Here is a 13,108-nt window from a genome sequence, read left to right on the forward strand (position 1 = left end):
CCTGGAGGGTGAAGGGAATGTGGAGTAGAAAAGGGGAACCAATTACAAGGATCTAAGTATAGCCTCCTCCCTGGGGGATGGACAGCAGAGAAGAGGGTGGAGGGAGACATCAGACAATGTAACTTATGAAAAAAAGTATAATAATTTATGAATTATGAAGGGTTCATGAGGGAGGGGGAGTGGGGAGGGAGGTGGGAAATGAGCAACTGATATTAAGGGCTAAAGTAGAGGGCAAATGTTTTGAAAATGATGAGGGCAACAAATGTACATATGTGCTTGACAAAGTGGATGTATGTATGGACTGTGATAAGAATTGTACAAGCCCCCAATAAAATAATTCTTTTTTAAAAAAGAAGTAATTAGTTCAGAAGCCCCTCTTCAGGCTCACACAGTAACAAGCAATGATGCAAAATGCAGGAATATCACAGGTTGGTGAGTGCAAAGTCTTGTGAATCCAATAGTGGTGGACATGGCACTGGCTCTGGCAGGAATCAGGGTCATCCAGCAGGAAGGTGAAGGCAGAGAAAGAAAGGGAGATTTCCAGAGCCCTCCTTATGAGAAGGCCTTGCCCACAAGGAGGTACCATGAGGCTGTGACCTTATTGACAGGTTTAAATGCCACCCATACACTTTTATATATCTTCAAGATGACATGAAATTAATGTAACTACCACACTATCCCTTTCCAAGCTTTTCTATCACCGTTAAAATAAACTCAGTGCCCCCTAAGCAAAAACGTGTCCTTCTTCATCCACAGTAATCGTAGGTTAGGTTAGTTTCTTTTTTTCTATATTTTAATTAGTAGTAGTTTTCTTGATATAATATTCACATATCATACACTTCCATAGTTAAATCTCTTTTTAGGAGTTGTATATACATCATCACGATCAGTTTTAATTACCCCCCAACATTCATTGATTGCTCCCCAAATCCCCTCACCTTTCCTGCCTCTGCCCCCTCTTCCTGATAAACCATTGCATCAGTTATTGTCTTTAGGCATTCACTCCTTTTGTGCTTGTTAACTTGAGATCCTAACAGAACAATTAAAAACAAAAGGAAACAGAGAGAAGAAAACAACAACAATAATAATAATAATGTAAAAAGGAAGAAAAGACCACCAACAATATTTCAAAAGCTAGAGAAGAAAATTCTGTCATGGAACAATCAAGAAATATTTGAATCTAGAGCAAATTCAAGTAGGGTCAAAAGGGAGGTCAACTGACCAAGTATCATATTACATACCATGGTTCAATCCACCATAATCAAGTTTTCAATAATCTCTGTCGGATAGTAAAGCTGATCAAGTCTCTTGCCTGTGGCTGGAGGGGATCTGCCAGAGGGTTAATCGGACTAGATACTCCGCAGATGGATTTGGGGCTCCCGCGGTCCTCCATCGCCTCCTATAGATTGGGTGTTCACCGTTTAAGTGCCGATACTTTTCCCTTCATCACATTTGGATTTTGTTATCATCATCTTTGGATCCCACGGGCTGGTGTGCTTCTTCCAATGGACTTAGTTGATGTGTCACTTAGATGGATGCTTGTTTAAAAACAAGCCTTTAGGACCCCAGACACTATTCCAATTGATAGCCAGGCACCATCTGTTTTCTTCACCACCCTTTGCTACAGCACCCTATCTTCAGTGGTCTCTTCATGAAGGTGAGTATTGAGCAGGGTCATGTTATAAGAACTAACTGTTCTTGGGTTCAGCTAGAATTAAGTGGGATCCCAGAATCCAGCTGCTTGTCCATGGGTTATGAATGGCTCTGGTTTACTTTTGTCATCATATTATGACAAAAACATAAACCAAAACCTGAACCAACAAGAACAAGAACAAAACAAACAAACAAAGAGCCCCCCAAAATAAAAGAAAAACATTGTCAGTCATCTCCCTAGGACAGAAGTGATTGCACTGATAACATCAATAATTTGTCCAATAGCATGGAATTTAAGGTAGTTGATATGAGGAGTTTGTGCAAGTATAGTCCAACAATGAGCTACAATCCATGAGTTGCTGCTTTGTACAGGTTGATTTCTTAATTGATTGAGCTCTGTGTATATTGGGCATGGGGACTGATGATAGGGCAAAATTTTCTGTATCATTTCTTCCAAGGACAGATTTTTGCCTGTCAGATTAATGCAAGGGTGCCTTGAGATAGTAAATATTTGATGGTTCTAACTCTCCTCTCAATCGACATCCACTGAGGCAGGGGTCTCACCCAAGGTCCAACAGCTGCCATTTCCACAATCTTGGGGTGGCCATCTTTTGCTTCCTCTCCCATCAGAGTATTTCAGTCCTAAGTCCAAGGGTAATGGCAGTTCTGAAGTAGAGCCCAGTTCATTCAGTCAGTCTTCCACATCAAGTCCTCTGGTGTGGCCCTTGGTGGATGCCACGTTCACTGGGAACATGGCATCCATATTCTCTGGTGCCCTTAAGCTGAGCACTAGCCAGTGGCTCAGTCATAGTCTGCTAGTGGTCCAGGATGAGTTTCTTGACAGCTGTGGGCCATTGAGGCACACAATGTATTTGCCAGATTTCTGTTGGCATAGGCATCCCATCCAATGTCCTCTATCTATTCAGCAGACTTGGAACTCTTGAAAAAATGCTCACTTTAAAATGTACAGAACCACCAATAAGGGACTGACAGATACTAACTAGCAGTGGGTTTATGGCTATTAGCCATTCCAAGCGCACTGTCCTCCACAAAGGCCAGTTGGAATACAGAAGCAATCACTACACCATGGAAGGCAGCCAGCTCTCAGTCAGATTATTCTCATTGTGATAGAAAGTAGACAATAAAATGCACTACCAGAGACATGGATGTACATGGTTCAAGAAGGGAACAGGACAATGGACTACTGCATGAATTGAAATCAGGAAAGGCGTACCATGGCTGTATCCTCCCACCATACTTGTTCAATCTGTATGCCAAGCAAATCATCAGAGAAGATGGATTTCGTGAAGAAGAATATGGCATCAGGATTGGAGGAAAGCTTATGAAAAACCTTCTATATGCAGATGACACAACCTTGTTTGCTGAAAGTGAGAATGAACCGAAGCACTTGCTGATGAAGATCAAGGAGTGTAGCTTTCAGTATAGATGACAAGGAAGACCAAAATCCTCACAATTGGACCAATAGGTACCATCATGATAAATGGAGAAAAGGTTGAAATTGTCCAGGATTTTGTCTTGCTTGGATCCACAGTGCTCATGGAAGCAGCAGTCAAGAGCAAAACACATGTTGCTTTAGTAAGTTTGCTGCACAAGGTCTCTTTAGAGTACTGAAGAGCAAGCGGGTTATTTCAGGACTAAGGTGTGCCTGACCCAATCCACGGTATTGTCTTATACACGTGTGAATGTTGGACACTGAATCAGGAAGACTGAAGAAGAACTGATGCATTTACATCGTGGTGCTAGGGAAGAATATTGAAAGTACCATGGACTTCTGAAAGTACAATCCGATCTGTCTTGGAAGAAATACGGCCAGAGGGCTCCTTAGAGGCAAGGATGGCAAGACTTTGTCTTACATACTTTGGACATGTCCCTGGAGAAGGGCGTCGTGGGTAAGTGGAAGAGCAGGGAAAAGAGGACGGCCTCAAGGAGGTGGAGCGACCCAGTGGCCGCATCAATGGGCTCAGACACAGGAACAACTGTGGGGATGGCACAGGACCGGGCAGTGTTGCATTCTGTTGTGCACAGGGTCCCTATGGGTGGGAGCTGACTCGACGGCACCTAACAACAATAACAACAACAACAACAGGGACATACTTAATCAAGCAAGTGAAATCCCCCACTTGGCTGAGAAACCAAATTCAACAACAATGTGTCCCTCCTGGGCTTTCGGAACACTGTAAATCGTCACAGCAAACCTTTAATCCTCTGTCCACCAAGAGTGATCAGAAGTTGGACTGTGCCAACAAAAAACCTTACCATAGTGAATGAGGGGGAGTGCGGAGTGGAGATCCAAAGCCCATTAGTAGGCCACTGGAGATCCCCTTGCAGAGGGGTCTCGGGGAGGAGACGAGCCAGTCAGGGTGCGATGTAACAACGATGAAAAATACAACTTTCCTCTAGTTCCTAAATGTTTCCTCCCCGCTCCCACTACCATGACTCGAATCTGACCTTGCAAGTCTGGCTAGACCAGAGGATGTACACTGGTACAGATAGGAACTGGAAATACAGGGAATCCAGGACGGATGATCCTTACAGGACCAGTGGTGTGAGTGGCGAAACAGGGAGGGTAGAGGGAGAGTGGGTAGGAAAGAGGGAACCGATTACAAGGAACTATATGTGACCTCCTCCCTGGGGGACAGACAACCAAAAAGTGGGTGAAGGGAGACGTCGGACAGGGCAAGATATGACAAAATACCAATTTATAAACTATCGAGTGCTCATGAGGGAGGGGGGAGCGGGGAGGGAGGGGAAAAATGAGGACCTAATGCCGGGGGTTTAAATGGAGAGCAAATGTTTTGAGAATGATGTACAAATGCGCTTTACACAACTGATGTGTGTATGGATTGTGATAACAGTTGTATGAGCCCCTAATAAAACGTTTAAAAACAAAGAAGAAGTTGGCCTGTGCCTTGGATTTACCGAGGCAGCTGCCTCCACAGCAAATAGAGGAAAGCTTTAGGGACCTGATTGACCTGTGTGACCTGTAGCCTCTGTGCAGATCTGTCCTCTGTTGACTAAAATCACCAGAGACAAAGTGACGGGGAAGTATTGCTTTGGGGCAACTACAAAAGAGATGGGGACAGGAGGTAACAAGTATGGCCCTTCACTGGAAGATGAGGCCATGCCATCTGCTTGGCTGAGAAAGCTAGAAGTGGAAGCCAACAAGCCTTCGACCAGTATCAAGACCTGTATTTTGAAGGCAGCGTCTCATCTGTCTACCTCTGGGATCTGGATCCTGGCTTTGCTGGTGTGATCCTCACAAAGAAGGTTCAAGATGGATAACAAGAGATTACAGGCTGCTGGGATTCCATCCACGTGGTGGAGCTGCAGGAGAAGTCCAGTGGCCACACTGCCTATTACAAGTTGAACTCCACGATGATGCTGTGGCTTCAACTGAAAAATCTGGCTCTGGCCATGAACCTGGGAGGCTGTCTTATGGGACAGATGGGGAAAAACGAAACTGAGCGACTATTGCCCACACATAGCCAATATCTGGGTGCCTGGTAGAAGGCATGGGGGGGGGGAATCAGAAGTATGCTGAAAAAGATCTACTTTGGAAAAACAAAGGACATCGTCAAAGGGCTGAGGTCTGTGCGGACTTTTGCAAACAAAACAAGAAGCTCTTAAGAACAACCTGGTGGAGACTTTGAAAGGAAAGCAGCAATGTTAACCCTCTGCTCACGCTAACTGGACATGTCATGCACTCATTGGATTCCTTTCTTAGAAACCAGGTTTTTTCTGCCACGCCCATTCAGAAGCAAACCAAGAAAGATAAAGAGAGAGCGAGAGACTAGGCCCCCTTACTGGCACACAAGCCCTGAGGATGACATCCCTGCACGGAGCTGCTAAGGCTCAGATAGGACTGCAGGGCCAACAACAGATTGAGACATGATGTCCCCTAGCTGGGGCATCCCACAAGAGAGGACAATCCTGGGACACACAGCGGGAGCAAGACCAGCCTGAACACACACACCCCACCCCCACCCCCCCATTATGGAGGCGAACCAAGAAAGGTACATAAAAGATCAGCAACAAGAGCAAAGTAAAGCCACAAGGCCCCCAAGGAGCACCCAAAATAGACGTCAGCCTAGGAGGGGAAGTTCCCAAGACCCCCCAGGACTGGTGAAGAGATACTCATAAAGGTCAGAGAACAGACCTGGAATTATATACGCTTTTTTTTGCTAGGTTTTTTTTTCTTTTTTTTCTCTCTTTTTATTCAATCTTTTGTTTTCCTTTTGTTTTGTCTCTGTTATTGTTGTCTTGCCTACCTGTACAAGATAGGCATGGGAAGCAAGCCCGAGGAGAAAGCAACAGGACTGATGGTTCTGGGGGGACGTGGGGGAAGGAGGAGGATGAGGGGTGGGTGGGAAGGAGTGGTGAGCAAACAACGCCATTGACAGGTGAACAACTAGGGAATTAAAAGCAACAATGAGGAGGAGATAGAGATCCTAGTGGTATTAGAGCAACAGCAATCCAACTGAGAGGAATTACTAAGAGACAGAAGTGTGAGCATGCTGGTGGGGCAGGAGGAAGGTAAAAGGAAACAGAGGAAAGATCCAGTAAGCAAAGCTATGGATAGAGGTATAAACATAGGTGTGCACTCAAAAATATATATTAATTCATAAAAATAAAGAGATTGGACTATGTACATATATTTATATGGCAAGATATGAATGGACTTTGGGCCTCTGCTCAAGCCCTCCCTCAATGCAAGAATACTTTGTCCCAACAACTTGGCATTCTGTCATGCTCATCCTCCCAGCAGATTGCTGAACAAAAAAATGGGTGTATAAGCAAATGTGGAAAAGAAAGGTGCCCGGCTATCCAAAGATATAGCACCTGAGGTCTTAAAGACTTGACATTAAACAAGCAGCCATCTAGCAGAGAAGCAATAAGCCCACAAGGAAGAAGCATGGCAGGCTGTGTGATCATGAGGTGTCAATAGAATCAGGTAACAGGCAACAGAAGACCCAAAACAAAGCAACAACAAAAATAAAACATATTGTTAAGAATGAGGGGGGTCGGAGCAGTAACCCAAAAACCCATCTGCAGACAATAGGACATCCGCTCACAGAAGGGTCACAAGGAAGGGATGAGTCAACCAGGGCACAGTATAGCTCCGATGAAACACACAATATTCCTCTGGTTCTTTGAGGCTTCCTCACTCCCTACTACCATGACCCCAGTCCTGCCTTTCAGTTCTAGCTAGACTACAGCATGCGCACAGGTACAGACAAGAGTTCACAACACACAGAATCCAGGTCAACTAAACCCCTCAGGAACAGAAATGGGAGTAGTGATACCAGGAGGGTAGGGGAAGGTGGGGAGGAGGGGAAGAAGGGGGAACCGATTGAAATGATCAATGCATAACCGCACACCACCCACCCACCCCCAGGGGCATGAACAACAGAAACCGTGGGGGAAGGGAGACAGCAGTTGGTGTAAGCTATGAAAACAAAAATCACTTATAATTTATCAAGGGGTCACGAGGGTGGGGGGGCAGGAAAGAGGAGCTGATACCAAGGGCTTTGGAAATGGTGATGGCAACATATGTACAAATATGCTTGATACAATTGATGTACGGAATAAGATCAGTAAGAGGCCCCAATAAAATGATTTTTTTTAAAGAAAAAGAAAGAAAAGAAAATTCGTTTTCTGTCCCCTCCCCCTCTCTGCCAACAGATCACATAACAGCTTGCACCATGGACAGCACCGCATTGTCTCCCCCAGAGACTAAGGCCGCTATGCAGCCTTCTTTTTGGGGCGGCCTTCTTCCCACCACATACTGCTATCAGAAATGTTTCCATAGAGAAGGTGTGTTTTTTTCGCTCGGCGCAGCACTCACCTCCCTCCCCCTGCCCCTCACCGTCCGCCTCCCATTTATTGGCATAAAATACACTGTCTGCCCCCCTCTCCGCCCACATTTTTGTTACATTGGTGTAAAAAGTGTAAAACAAACAATTTTATGAAATAACTGTGGTGTGTGAAAGATAGCAGAAAAACTGGAAATCTGAGTCCACACGTGTTTGGGAGTCCCTTGGGGCAGGGGTCGCTGGGTTTGGGCTGGGGTTGGAGTGGGGGGACCCGGAACCACTCTGGGAGGAAGGGGAGGCCGCCCAGCGAAGTCCTCCAGATGCTCCGTTGTCCCACAGACCACGTGTGCGGGCGGGTGTGCGGGCAGGGGTGCGGGCCGGGGGAGCCACTGAATAGTCTGCTCTTCTGGTCAGGCGCTTTCGCTGTCCATTTTTACGGACTACAAAGAGGGTTTGGTTTGGTTTCGCTGTTTTGGGTTTTTCTTGGTGTGAATCTTAAACAAAAATCTACATCTTATACTTGAGCCTCTATACTTTAAAAAAGGGTTTGGGGTGGAAAACACAAATAAATCGAAAGAAGCTGGGATGCAAAAAAGAAAAACATATTTAAAAATCAAAGCTAAGGAAGGCCTCTTTATGAAAGCATGCTTCAAACATATGTAGAGCTGCTTTTAGGAGATGTGGAAAGTAAAATTATTACCCTGTGCATTGTTTAATTTGTTGCCTTGTTCCTTTTTAGGCAGAGCAAATGTAGTTACGCCATTTAATAATTATGTGCCCTCTCCAAATAAGGTCCAAGATTATATCTGCAGCACAGTTGAGAAATTTGCACACATGCATACACATGCACACGCACACACACAAGAATATAATGTTCTCTTTTATGATCAGAGAAATTCAGATGGCCAAAGAAAAAATAATAAACCAAATTGCAAAATGTATAAAAGAATGGGCATCTATGAGTTGTGTACAATATAAATCACTATGAATTGGAATCCACTCAATGGCAGTGGGCTTGGTTTGAGAATAATCATTCATAATATTCAAAACAGATAAAATTTCTTTGCTGTTAGGCATGCAAACCCAGGATCTCATTATTTTCATGCCAGCACTTAATAAATGTTGATGCTATTTGATAGATGAGTGGTTTACCTTTTTAGTCATGCTGACAAACATTTTGAGTGGCCTTGACATTTGTCTATTTTAGAGATGCCTGCTTCTCTCAAGGTTTGCAGTCTACATTTTATCAATAATCTCCCAGGCCTGTTAGGTTTTAGGTAAATATTTGGTGATGCATTGCATATCTGAATTCCATTACTGTGTTGTTGTCCATAAAAATCCCTCTTGCATAGCATTCTTTTGACAGGTATTCACCACGGAAATGTCATACCTGCTACCAGTAAATATTTATAGGGCATCACAGACTGCAATACACTCTATCTATTATGCCCTAAATAGTGAGAAATACTGGATGATATCTGAAATTCTTGGCAACGGAAAGTTTACTGTATGCCTTCGAGGTTAAGATGGCCCACTACTCCCATAAAAAGTTACGGTCTGGAAAACCACAGGCGCTGTTCTGCTTGTCCAGTAAGGTCCCTATGAGTCGGCATCATCTCAATGGTCGTGAGTTTTGTGTTTGGGAACTGCAACATATTGGAAAACCTAGATGAAATGGACAAAGATCTAGAAACACATTGCCTACCTCAATTAACAGAATGGTTTTTAAAAGCTCAACAGACCCACACAAAAGAAGAAATACATCAAGTTATCGAAAACTCCAACAACAGCAAAGAGTCCGTGTTCGGACACCTTTACTGGGAAACTGCATCAAGCATTCACAGATGAGCTAACACGAATACTACACCACATATTCACGAATGTAGGTTCTTCAGGACCGCAAACTCCTGAACTCATTTCGTGAAGTGAGCAAAGCCCTTATACCAAAACCAGGCCAAGACATTTCTAAAGACATGTCTAAGAGGACATGACAGATAGACATCCCTTGAGCTTTAGTCCTGGGGGTGTAGTGGTTACACGTTGGGCTGTTAACCACAAAGTCAGCAGTTTGAAACCACCAGCCACATCATGGGAGAAAAACAGGGCTTTCAGCTCTTTTAAAGATTTACAGTCTCAGAAACCCTCAGGTCAGGAGCAACTGTAGTCTGTCCTGCAAGGTCTCTATGAGTCTGCATCAACTCAATGTCAGTAAATTTTGTTTCTGTTTTGGTTTTTGGTTTTGATTTTGGTTTTGGTTTTATGTTATCTCGTAAAAATATAGATGCAGAAGTTCTCAACAAAATCCTAGCCAATAGAATTCAACAATATATATAAAAAAAAAAGAAGCCAAGATCAAATGGGATTCATACCAGGTATGCAAAGTTGGTTCAACATTAGAAAAACAATTTATGTTATATACCATATAAATAAAACTAAGGAAGCGAACTGCATGATCATGTCAGTTGATGCAGAAAAGATATTTAACCAAGCCAACACCCATTTCTGATAAGCTACTCAGAAAAATAAAAATAGAAGGGAAATTTCTCAACATAATAAAGGCCATTTACACAAAACCCATGGCCAACATCTCATTCAATAGAGAGAAATTGAAAGTATTGCCCTTGTGAATGGGAACCTTTATCACCACTCTTATTTAACATTGTGCTCGAAGTCTTAGCCAAAGCCATTATACAACAAAGAGAAAGCAAAAGTATTCAAATTAGTATTAAAAAAAGAAGTAAAACTCTATATGCAGACGATCTGCTTCTCCGTATAGAAAACCCAAAGACTCAACAAAATATTGTTGAAAACAATCAGAGATTTGACAAAGTTGTAGAGTACAGCTCAGCATAGGGGAAAAAAAATTAGATTCTGGTACACTAAGGAAGAGGTCCAGATGAGGAAATAAAATAAAATTTATAATAGCCACACAAAAGATTAAATATTTAAGAATAAATCTAACCAGAGAAACAAAAGATTTTACAAAGAAAACTGAAAATAGTACTATTTAAAAGAAATAAAAAGAGACATGTAAATATAAGAATGTTTCATGCTCATGGAGAGGAAGATTTAGCTTTGTGAAAATGTCAATACTACCCACAGCAGTCCATAACAAATAAAAAATTTTTAAATACAATTCCAAACCAGATCCCAAATCATTCTTTAAGAAATGGAAAAAAATGGCCACCAACTTTTTTTGGAGAGGCAAATGACCCAAGAGAAGCAAAGAAGTGCTCAAAAAGAAGAACAAAGTAGGAAAGTTCTCACTTCCTGTCATCAACATCTAGGGCACAGCCACAATAGTCAAAACAGCCTGCTATTGGTACAATAATAAATATACAAACAAATGGAACCGAATATAAAACCCAGAAATAACTTATTTTCAACAAAGAGCCCAAAATCATAAAATGGGGAAGAGATAGTCTTTTCAACAAATAGTGCTGGCCAAATGGATCACCATCTGCATAAGAATGACATAAGACCCATTTCTCATCTCATATACAAAAACAACCTCAATATGAATTAAAGACCTAAATGTAAACCCTATAAAGACCATTGATGATAAAATAGGGACAAACTTAAGGATCCTAATACAGGGTATAAACACACTATCAAACATAACAAAAAAGCACACATAGTAGAAGATAAAATAGATGACTTGAACCTACTGAAAATAAGATTTTTGTATGCATTTAAAAACTTCAACAAAATAGTAAAAAGAGAACTCACAGACTGGAGAAAATTTTTGACAATTACTCATAAGACAAGAGACTACTCTAAAATATATAGAAAACTGCAACAACTCAACAAGAAAAAGATGAATAATCCAATTTAAAAATTGGCAGAGGACATGGACAGTTCACCAAAGAATACATCCAGGTGACCACCAAACCTAAGAAGAAATGCTCATGATTATTAGCCATCCAAGAAATGCAGATCAAAAAACCTTACACCAGCATTGACAGTAAATTTTTAAAAACAATAACAAATTTTGGAGATATTAAAACACTCATATACACTGCTGGTGGTACTGTAAAATATGCAACCACAGTGAAAAGTGATATGATACAACCTTAAACCACTGGGAATAGACATTTCATATGACCCAGTAATCCCTTTGCTAGGTATTTACCCTAAAGAAGTAAGAGTGCTAGAGGAATAGACATGCTCACAGCTATGCTCATTGCAGCACTGTTTACAATAGCAAGAAGCTGAAAATAACATAAATGCTGATGGTAGGTGGGGTTGTCTAGAGAGACAAAATCTATGACATTCATATATGTATTAGGAAAAACTTCATATCAAGAAGTAGTTTCATATTAAAAAGGCATCTCAACCTAGTACAACTTAAGTCCATTGGTCAGAGGCTAGCTTCAGACTCACATAACTGTAGGTAAGTGACGAAGAAAGTTGAAGGAAGAAACAGAGATCACAGGCCAATGGGTGCAGACTTACGTGGATCCAAGATCAGTAGAAACATGCCAGGATGCCAACAGCTTTCAGGCTCAGGTGGCCCACATTGGGAAACCCCTGGAGGCAGACACAGAGTCCCAGCAAGGATGAAGGCAAAGGGCAACAGAGAGAGGAGGAGTCCTCAGTGCCTCTCTTACAAAAAGCCCCGTCTCCCAATAGGCATCATCAGGCTGTGACCTGATTGACAAGTTGCACTCCACCCCTATACACGTGAAAGTTGACACAAAATCTACCTGTCACAATACCCATCAGGATAAGACTTCTTTTTAAAATATTGATACATACACACAGTGGAATAACATACAATGCTAAAGAATAATAATGAAACTGCCAAGGACCACATAGCATAGATGGGCCTGGAGAACATTAAGCTGAATAAAATTATTCAATCACAAAAGGAAAACTATTAAATGAAACCACAGTTGTAAAGAAAAATACCAAAACAAAGGCATTCAAACCAAAGGCAACAATCTTTCATGGTTACCAAGGGAGGGAGAGAAAAGGGAGGAAGACGAAGCAAAAGAGAAGATAGTATTCCACCAGAAGGAAAAGAGAAGTGAAAGAAGCCAAGTTATTGGGGGTTTGATACATAGCTTACTAAGTTTAAATACAAAATTAATGATCTGAAATGAAAATCTCCTCCTAATTCAAAATAAATACTATTTTAAACTTTAGAAGTTTAAATTCAGAAAGAAAGAAAATTATTTCTTAGGCAACCAAATTGGAGAAGAGGAGGGTAAACTTATGCTGTCTGGCAATTGTCTTTAGGTGAGAAATTTGACTTATCGCATTTGTTAACCTTTGAACAAGAAATATTTTCCGCTATTAACTTGTTTTCTTTATTAAACTCATATTTCATTGTGAAGGACCCTAAGCATTAGGCTGAAAAAGAGCATGTGAGAAAAATTATCCTCTCTGGTTGGTTGTTTTTACATTGAAATAAACTAATAGTTTATACAAGTGACACTTAATAGTAAAACTAGATGAATCTCATTCCTTCCCATCTTTGTAGACTAATTCTAAAATCACCTCCAGGAAAATAAAATCCAAACTGCTTTCAAAGACCGAATATAACTTCTTTTCATGTGAGCTTTGAGACTACCTCTTAAATTGGTATTAGCTCAAACTTTGCTGCTCGCAGCCAGTGC

General features: G+C 41.7%; 1 protein-coding gene and 1 pseudogene across 1 annotated transcript in view; both read left to right on the forward strand.

The window, feature by feature from the left end:
* PCSK2 (proprotein convertase subtilisin/kexin type 2) overlaps nucleotides 1-13,108 on the forward strand; it is a 300,350-nt gene that overhangs the window by 220,094 nt on the left and 67,148 nt on the right. The window lies entirely within an intron of this gene.
* LOC105979662 lies at nucleotides 4,563-5,324 on the forward strand (annotated as a pseudogene).

This window comes from Echinops telfairi, unplaced genomic scaffold (assembly GCF_000313985.2).
Source record: "Echinops telfairi isolate 266 unplaced genomic scaffold, ASM31398v2 ScPeMD7_5592;HRSCAF=6446, whole genome shotgun sequence".
In the NCBI taxonomy this organism is placed as follows: Eukaryota; Metazoa; Chordata; class Mammalia; order Afrosoricida; family Tenrecidae; genus Echinops; species Echinops telfairi.